This window comes from Solanum tuberosum, unplaced genomic scaffold (genome assembly GCF_000226075.1).
Source record: "Solanum tuberosum cultivar DM 1-3 516 R44 unplaced genomic scaffold, SolTub_3.0 scf00374, whole genome shotgun sequence".
Taxonomy (NCBI): domain Eukaryota; kingdom Viridiplantae; phylum Streptophyta; class Magnoliopsida; order Solanales; family Solanaceae; genus Solanum; species Solanum tuberosum.
Window position 1 is genome coordinate 7779 of NW_006239301.1, and position 8622 is coordinate 16400.

Sequence of the window (8622 nt, forward strand, 5' to 3'; positions counted from 1 at the left end):
TTAAGGTCTCCCATCTTGACATCCGCGGTTTTTTCAATTGTAGCCGTTTTGAATCTCCTTAAAATTGTTAGTGAAAAACTTACAAGATAACAAAAATACAAGATTACAATTGAAAAATAAATATGAAGAAAATAAATCTCTTCAGGCTGAGGCGCGGATATCTCGCTCTCTTTAAGGAGATTCAAGCCTACTGCAGCAAATGTTCTTCACTGGTCCAGCAGTAGTCCTCTTGACTTGTCCCCTCCAGGATACAACAACCTTAACACAAAGTATAACTCAACAACTCTGGACAAGAGTTGAGTCCAAAGCTCCACAAAAAAGAACACCTCCCTCCAACTAATAAGAACTATCTTTTTGACAAACTTATGCATTCTATATTTTTCTTGTGTGTATTGTATCTCCCAAACCAAATAAAGATCACCACTCTTTATACTAGAAGAAGTCTTCCTAGCAATGAATAGGAAGATAAAATGGTGTAGTAAAATAGTGAAGATAATGGCCTTAGGAGTTACATAAGTTACAAGGTATAATGGAGGAATAAAGAGTGAGATAATGGAGAAATAATATGGAGAACTTATGGCCAAGATGCCACTAAACGATGCTGCAAGAGAAATAGTCAGTAACATCAGCACTTACTCCAAATGGAGTAATGCTCCAAATATATTTCCAACCGTTAGGACAAATGAATTACCACCAACGAATAACTTGACAACAAAGGCACCATTTGACTCCAAACTTTTAACAAATTAATATATAAAATATTAATATTAAAATGTTGACCAACACTTTCTATTACAAAACACATTCATTTCCTTCCCTTTGATAGTACGTATGGTTTACAACACTTTGTAAATGTCACAAGTTCTTCCAGTTCTAACAAGACTTGAAGAAAGGTGGACACTAAGGAAACCAAATTGTTGGGCCCTTGCCCCGTGCGACACACGGGGCTTCCTTCTAGTACTACTATATAGAAGAGTTAAGTTTAGAAAAGACCAATGTTAAACTAAATAACTCTGTGAAACAGTGGCGAAATGATAATTTAGTGGGTATCATCAAGTGCTTTCTTAACGTGTCACCTCAGTGACTTTTATTTCCAGCACAGTTCTAGAGGCATGTTCATGTCACCCTTGTTATTTCATATGTTCTTTCATAGTAGTTTCCAATACTCTTCATGTGTACAAGCCGTTTCAACGAATTCTCAATATTTATTGTTAAATTCATGGTTAAGTTGTTATTTTTTTTTCAATGTCTTAATTTATGTGATATAATTTAACGTTGTACACTTTTTTCTTTTTAAAAAATAACTTTTAAATTTGTGATCTAAAATAAGTATTTTAAAGTTGAATGGTTACTAGATATGAAAATTTAATGTATATATTTTTAAGACTGGTTAAAAAGGAAAATGAGACATATAAATTAAATCAAAGGGAATATAACCTCTATGGCACTTGCATCCTTCTCTGGTTTCATCTCATGGTTTATTATTTTCTAATTTTTTCTTTGAACGAAATCATTGCTTTGAACAGATAAACTCTTGACCAATTGTTGATTTATCTTTTCTTGACTTAGTCATACGACCTCGACGCACACAGTGGAGGAGCCACATACAATTGAGAGGTGTCGACTGACACCCCTTCGTCGGAAAATTACACTGCATAGCTAGATAAAAATATTTTTTTTTATGTATATATATTACATATTGACACTCCTCAACTTCTACACGATTTAACTTCTTTATATTTTGACACTTCTTAATTGAAATTTTGGCTCTGTCATTGGACGCACACTAAAACCACTACAATGAATATAATCAAAATCATTTAAATGAATCATCAAGTGACCGAAACTCCTATAGGGGTCTCTTGAATTTCCAACTCCTATTTCAGATACAATATTTCTTGTTTCTTCCATACCACTTTCTTGTAATAGAACTTCAACTTTTGTATGTTGCTCATCTAAATTTGAGGTTTCCATTAATGCTGCAAAATAATTTATGAATGTTAGATAGCTTACAATTATGAATATGTCTATTTATTTATTCAACACTTCCTTTATTAAAATAAGTTGTCTTTTTTTTTTCACCATTAAAATAAGTTGACTAATGGTGTAGAAATTTAATACATCCACAGTGCACAAAATTTAAACTCAATTTTGTGCACTGTTAGTGTATTAAATTTCTATACCATCAGGTAATTTTCACTTGCTATAGCATGTTACTTATTTTTCCCTAATCTTTTTAAAAAATATATAAAATTAAAATTAGCTTCCTGTAATGACCCTCCAGGTCATTTCTGTGTCTTGCCTTCTGTGTGTCGTTTAGAGCGTTTCTGTAGCGACCCCAAGTCATTTTTATGACTTGCTGGGATTGACAGTTCAGTCACCTAGTCGTTCGTTTGGTTTTGGCGCGAGCTTTTATGTTTTGGAGCTTATGAACCTTGAACGATCATTTTCGATCAAAAGTTCAAGAAGATGAGATCAAAATCCAATTATGACGATACCATCAACTCCGGAAGGGTCATTTTAGGGTAGTAGCATGACCGACATGACTCTCGAGGTTTTCAGTGTGAATCGGTGCGATTAGGCGTTTTAACTTTAAGTTTAACCCTAAGTTTGACTTTGGTCAACATTCTGAGCAAACGCGCTCGGATGAGAATTCCGTCAACACGGTTAGCTCTGGAATGTCAAGTTTGGTCTAGATTGACCCTTCTTTTGTGTCTCGAGGTTTTCGATATCCTTCCGAGCTCTTTTGTGGTTTTTGACTTAAAATGGCTTTTGGAAGTGGGACCCACTTTTTATCGAGATGACCTTTGATGAAAATTTCGACTACGCCGTTGAGTCCGAAATATCAAATTTGGTATGGTTGCATATCTCATTTGTGTGAACGGGGTTCCGAACGAGTTCGGAGCACCCCGTCGGATTTTTTAGTTTTTGGAAAATTGCAGAAAATCTGCTATAATTGCAGAAAAACCAGCAACATTTCCCAAAACTTAAACCCTTATCTCTCTTTCATCTCTCAACCGATTTAGGCGATTCGAAGTGCGGGAGCTTCATTTTTTTGGCGGCTTCGATGTAGAGTGTTCGGCAGATGTCGGGTGCGCGTAGTTTGAGGTAAATTTCGCGATAACCTGACTGCTGTACCTCTTTTTTGAGCCTTTATTTTTGGCATTCTTATTTTGGTCATATCTCTCTTATTTTAGCTCGGTTTTGGATGATTCAAAGTCCCACGTGTTGAGAATTGTCGTGAGTTTGTCATAGAGTGTTCAAAGAGTGCTGGGCACCTTTTGATTCTCGTTTATTCCGAATTTGGACTACTGCTATTTTCTTTTTTTTTAGTTGATTAAAGTGTAATTTTCTTTCTTGTTGGTTTTTGCTGCGTTTTGAGCCACAAATTGTGTTTCATTTTGGAACACAAGTTTGGGGTGCTATTTAGGGTCTCTTGACGGAGTGAAATTCGGACAGTTCGGTGCGGGTCTCACGATTTCCGTTTTGACTCAAAAATTGACCCATCTCCATTTGTTGTGATTTTGGTGTGTAAACGACCATACTAACGTTGTGATCCTATATTTGATAGAGTGACAGCGTTCAAAGGTCATTCGGGAAGGAAAAGCTTCGGTAAAGTGATTTGGAGCGCGCACGATCAACCTTAAGGTAGGCTACGACTTCCTTTCATTTAGATTGAGCTTAATTGTGTAATCGCATGTCGATTTGAATGAATCGTGGGTGGGTACCAATTTCCTACCTTAGTTTGATTAGATACCTCATGTTAGGATCGATTGGCCATATTTCGGGTACAGTATCATATTAACCGGTTTAGTAGAGTTGCATTCTTATGTGCAAAATGCTATTGTATACTATATATTGTATACCTTGTTCATCCTTAGCCGTAAGCATGATGTCCTTAGTCTAGGTTAGGCAAGCATTGCCTTAGACTTATGACCCGTGTGGGCTGGATAGCCTTGACTTTCTGTCGACGTCGTTCGGCTGACTTAGCTCCTTGTAGACTGGAGTAGCAGACTTGAGTCTGATAGTTTGAGCCTTAGATTAGGCATTATCGCTGCTTGTTTCATGTTTGTATCTTCTCCCTCTCATTCTGCGGTTCCGACGCATTCTCGAAGGTTTGGCGCATCACTAGAGGCGTGAGATTGAGATGGTATAGGCTTGGAGCCTTTTCTGTGATATCTTAGAGTGGATGACGTTCCACGGTGGTTGTTGTTGGATTGGATTCTATTGGAGATACCATCATCCCCGGGGTCGTTCTTTCTAGCTGGGCTGGGAACGTATCGTTGGCTGGGTAGATTCGGTGATATCGGCGACCGCCCTCGGGCCTCTCTTTCTAGCTGGGCTGGGAGTGTGCTGCTGGCTAGGTGTCCCCGGGTCGCTCTGTATTGCTGGGCTGGGAGCTGACTGCGTGGTTGGACGACTCGTTATATCTACCTCACTCACGGGTCCCTCTTTCTAGCTGGGCTGGGAGTGGACTGTTTGGTTGGGTGCCCTCTAATGTCACTCTTTCTAGCTGGGCTGGGAGTGCACTGTTGGCTGAGTGGAGTCTGATGGATTATCTTAGTTACTTTGGGCTGTGAACCCAATTTTCTTATTTCTCAGTAGACTTAGCTTTTCTGTGTAGTTGTCGGGCTTATGGGGGTTCGTTATGGTTTTATTTGAACTTGCGCACGAGTGTACCTTCTGGGCATATGGGGTCCAGTTAGGTTTAGTTTAGTTGTACTTAGCTTGTTTCTGGTATACTCGTGTGCTTTATTTTCATATCCTCTTTGACCTCTCTGTGACTAGATTCTATCCTTTCTTAATGTTTTTACCCTTTTTACTCAGTCGGCCTATGATGCCTACTGAGTACCTGTTGTGTTGGTATTCATGCTACGCTCTGTATCTATTTCGTGATGCAGGTTTCAGTACCAGTTACCAGCGGTAATTAGTTCTAGCCTTCTTTTGCAGCTGTGATTCGGAGACGAGGGCGAGCACTTGGCGTTTTGGGTTTGTTCTGTCTCCTTCTTTTGTTTTAGCTAGTCTTGTTGCCTTTGAGACACGCTCTGTTGTGGTCCACTTTTGGGACTTGTACTCTTTATTAGATAGCTCTATACTAGTGACTTCCAGGTTCTGGGAGGGATTTCTGTATATATTTATTTTGGGTTGCTTCCGCCTTGTTATTATTGTTTAGATTATTGTTATCGTTAGTTTCTGCCCTTTCGCTCATTGCTTGATGTTTTGGGTTACTGGTTGGCTTACCTATTGGTAGGGTATAGTAGGTGCCATTATGACTCAAGAAATTGGGTCATGATAAGTTGGTATCAGAGCCTCAGGTTCAACGGTCTCACTTGTACAGAGCTAACTTCTCGTAGAGTCTTGCGGATCGGTTCGCAGACGTCCGTAACTTATCTTCGGGAGGCTACAGGATGTCCTTAGAAATATTTCCTCTTTTGTTTCACTTTCGTGCAACTTGTGTCTTATTGGTTCTTTGAAATCTCACTTGTTTCACTCTTTCGCAGGATGGCCCGCTTGCGAGGTGGCGCGGCCGGGGGTGATGCACCCGGGCCTGCAGATAGAGCCCCAGCTTGGGGTAGCGCCCACCTCGAGGTCGAGAGAGGGCCGCATCATCAGTCCAGGAGAGAGAGGAGGATCCAGAGCCAGTAGCAGACCCTTCAGCACTTCGTATACCAGATCAGCCGGTGGGGCCGGGGCCAGCCCAACTGCCACCCGGACTAGTTCTAACTCCAGGTCTCCAGGCCGCTATTGCTAAGCTCTTAGATGTGCTTGGGGGGATGCAACAGCCACCCGCCCCAGTTACACCAGCACTAGTACCGCAGGATCAACCTACATTGAGGGCACCTCAGGTCCAGGTACCACTTGAGGGAGTACAACCCTTGGCAGCGGACATACCTATGCCGCTTGAGGATCAGAAGATGCTTGGTGTGTTTCTCAGGTTTACACCATCGAGGTTTTCTGGGGTAGTGGGTGAGGAAGCCCACGAGTTTCTTACTACTTGCCGTGAGAGGCTTCGCACTTTGGGCCTTGTGGAGTCTAGAGGGGCCGACTTCATTGCTTACCAGCTAGATGAGCCAGCCAGGCAGTGGTGGTGCACATTCATTCAGACCAGGCCAGTTGGATCTCCATTGGTATCATGAGATGAGTTTTCTGAGGCCTTCTTGGCCAAGTTTATTCCTCGTAGCGTCAGAGCCCGCCTCAGGGATCAGTACTGCAGGTTGGAGCAGGGCTCCATGTCGGTGGCAGAGGACGAGACTAGGTTCCACGAGCTCTCCCGTCAGGCCGACATGATTTTACCTACATAAGAGGAGAGAGTTAGGTGCTTTATTCGTGGGTTGAGATTGCAGCTTCGGCTTGAGACCCAGTCCTTAGTTTCTGGAGGTCAATCTTTTTTAGACGTAGTTGACCATGCTAGTACTATGGAACATCATCGTCGCGAGGCCCAAGGGGGCAGCGAGAAGAGGGCTAGGCATGAGGGCAGCTGCAATGACTCCTGCCCCAGGTCTAGAAATTATCATGACAGGGCCGGACAACGGTTTTGACAGTGTCAGTCTAGCAGACCTACACATGCCTCTCTTCAGGCATCAGATGGTGGTCGGAGTGAGACTAGTTCGAGTCAGGACCGCGAGGTGTTTCAGTCGGGTTCTTCAGGCCATGGTAATCGTTCTTCTGGGAGTCTCCCTCGACAGGGTTGCTATGAGTGTGGTGAGATGGGTCATTGGGCTAGGGACTGCCCTCAGCATAGTCGGATTGCTCCCGCTCTTCATGCAGCTCCCTCAACTTTACCAGCACCTCCAGCTAGAGGCCGTGGTCAGGGTCAGGATCGTAGAGGTGGTCAGCAGGTTATACGGGGTGGTCCCCGAAGAGGCAAGTCAGGTGGTAGGTTTGATGGTCAGGGAAGAGGCAGACATAGCCATTTCTATGCAGCTCCAGCGAGGGTGGAGGCTGAGGCATTAGACGATGTGATCACATGTGCTATTCTTTTATGCCAGCAGCCCGCCTTGGCTTTTTTTTATCTAGGCTCTACTTTTTCGTATGTTTTTGTTTACTATGCCTATCGATTGAGTATGATGTCTGAGCCTTTGATAGCGCTGTTGCGTGTGTCGACCCCGGTGGGTGAGTCTTTAGTAGTGGATCAGGTATTTCGATCTTGCTTAGTTACTATCTAGGGGAGTGACACCCGGGCTGACCTTATATTGCTTGACATGGTTGATTTCGATGTGATTCTGGGCATGGACTGGTTATCCCCTTATCACACTGTTTTCAATTGCTTTTCTAAGACCGTTACCTTAGCCATTCATCGTATCCCTCCGGTGGTGTGGCAGGGATCTCGTGATAGCACACCAGTTGGGGTTATCTCTTTTATTCGTGCTAGGAGGCTAGTGGCTAGTGGCTAGTGGATGCTTATCATATTTGACCTATGTACGTGATGTGAGTAGGGAGGTTCCTCCGATTGAGTCAGTTCCTGTTGTTCGTGACCTTTTAGATGTGTTTGCTACTGACCTACCTAGCCTACCCCAGAGCGTGATATTGATTTTTCGATTGAGCTTGAGCCAGGTACTCGGCCTATTTCTATTCCGCCATATCAGATGGCTCCTGCAGAGCTTAAAGAGCTCAGTGTTCACCTTCAGGAACTCTTGGGTAAGGGATTTATCAGACCTAGTGTATCACCTTGGGGAGCTCCCGTTCTTTTTGTTAAGAAGAAGGACGGTACGATGCACATGTGCATTGACTATAGACAGTTGAATAAGGTGACAGTGAAGAATCGATATCCTCTGCCTAGGATTGATGACCTATTTGACCAGCTACAGGGAGCTTCAGTGTTCTCTAAGATTGATTTGAGGTCCGGTTACCACTTGTTGAGGATTAGGGCAGCGGACATCCCTAAGACTGCATTTAGGACCCGTTATGGCCATTATGAGTTCTTGGTGATGTCATTTGGATTGACTAATGCCCCTACTGCCTTTATAAACTTGATGACGCGCGTGTTCAGGCCTTATCTTGATTCCTTCGTCATAGTCTTCATTGATGACATTTTGATATAGTCGCAGAGTAGGGGTGATCATGAGTAGCATTTGAGAGTTGTACTCTAAGACTTTGAGAGATCAGCGGCTTTATGCCAAGTTCTTAAAGTGCCAGTTTTGATTAGACTCTGTAGCGTTCTTGGGGCATGTTGTATCCAAGGAGGGCATTATGGTAGATCCGGCGAAGATTGAGGCTATTCGTGATTGGGCTAAGCCCACCTCAGTTACTGAGATTCAGAGCTTCGTTGGATTAGCAGGCTACTACAGACGATTTGTGGAGAGTTTCTCTACCTTGGCAGCACCTCTGACCCGGTTGACTCGTGTTGATGTTCCCTTTGTTTGGTCAGAGGAGTGTGAGGTGAGCTTTTTGAGGCTCAAGGAGTTATTGACCACCGCTCCTATATTGACACTTCCAGTTGAGGGCGAGAGCTTCACGGTTTATTGTGACGCATCCGGCGTTGGTTTGGGTTATGTATTGATGTAGCAGGGCCGGGTTATTGCTTATGCGTCGAAGTAGCTTAAGATTCATGAGCGCAACTACCCCACCCATGACTTAGAGTTGGCAGCGGTAGTTTTCACACTTAAGATTTGGAGGCACTAC